Source organism: Erinaceus europaeus, chromosome 5, assembly GCF_950295315.1.
Source record: "Erinaceus europaeus chromosome 5, mEriEur2.1, whole genome shotgun sequence".
Classification (NCBI taxonomy): domain Eukaryota; kingdom Metazoa; phylum Chordata; class Mammalia; order Eulipotyphla; family Erinaceidae; genus Erinaceus; species Erinaceus europaeus.
This window is the reverse complement of record NC_080166.1, coordinates 82,501,082-82,502,446: the sequence shown is the minus strand read 5'-3', so window position 1 is coordinate 82,502,446 and position 1,365 is coordinate 82,501,082. Positions and strand designations below refer to the sequence as shown.

The following is a 1,365-nucleotide window of genomic DNA, read 5'->3' as shown; positions in this document are numbered from 1 at the left end:
TTTCTACATAGCCAAAGAAGCCATCACTCAAAGAGACCCTTCACAGAATGGGAGAAGATCTTCACATGCCATACATCAGACAAGAGACTAATAACCAAAATATATAAAGAGCTCAGCTAACTTAGCAGCAAAAAAGCAAATGACCCCATCCAAAAATGGGCAGAGGATATGAACAGAACATTCACTACAGAAGAGATCCAAAAGTCTAACAAACACATGAAAAATTGCTCCAGGTCACTAATTGTCAAAGAAATGCAAATAAAGACAACAATGAGATCCCACCTCAACCCTGTGAGAATGGCATACATCAAAAAGGACAGCAGCAACAAATACTGGAGAGGCTGTGGGGACAGAGGAACCCTTCTGCACTGCTGGTGGGAATGTAAATTGGTCCAGCCTTTCTGGAGAACTCTTACAAGGCTAGACATGGACCTTCCATATGATAGGTTGATTTTTTTTTTTTTTTTTTTTGATCAGACAGTTTATTTTACTGATGCTGGAATGCTTAGAGTTTGACAGCAAACTTCCTTATTGGGTACACCCATTCCTTCCTCTGCTGCTTCTTGGTCTTGAGGTTCTCCTCATTCTTTATGAGCCGGCAACACATGGCACGAGTTTTCTTGGGCCGCAGATCCAAAGGCTTGTTATTTCTTTCCCTTGTAGAATTTCCTGCGGTTTTCTTTCTGTGTCTGGTTAATGACAGTGAGAACTCAAGCAATGGAATTGAGAACCACTGGGATCTCAGAGAACTTGGACGCCACGCCGCCGGTGACTTTGGCGACACGCAGCCAGGACAGCTCCACCGTCAGGTCGTCCGGCTGCTTCAGCAGCTCCTCCTTCTTCCCGCGTAGGTTTCTCGCCTTAATCTTCACCATCATGCCGCACTCAGAGGTCTCTCTCTGGGGCTGGCTCCAAGGGAAAGAGCGATAGGTTGATTTTAAACATTTTCAGGAACCTCCAGACTGTCTTCCACAGGGGCTGCACTAATTTGCCTTCCCACCAGCATGTGTCTCTGTGCTTTTTAGTGTTGACCATTCTCACAGGGGCCATAGTGACTTATTAAATGTCTTCTTGTGAGTAAGCTAATGAGGATACAGCATCAAACTTGACACACTTGGTTGGCTCCTGCTCTATGAAGTTATTATGACTAACATTATTTTGCGTAAAACAATTGAGGTTTTGTGGTTCAGAATAGCTTGCTTTTTTGTCACACTGTTGGTAAGTAGCAGCTTCCTTATCTGAAATTCCATCTTCTGTTCACCATGTTTTTCCTTCCTCCTGTGACAGAATACCTAGAGTGCAAGCTGCTGAGAAAATCAGGACATTTTGACTCCCTTAAAACATAATGTTGGGAGTTGGGTGGTA

General features: G+C 43.8%; 1 pseudogene; it reads right to left on the bottom strand.

Annotated features, from left to right (window-relative positions):
- Positions 1-343: 343 nt before the first annotated feature.
- LOC103114918 (large ribosomal subunit protein uL29-like) lies at positions 344-898 on the bottom strand (annotated as a pseudogene).
- Between the last annotated feature and the right edge of the window lie 467 nt (positions 899-1,365).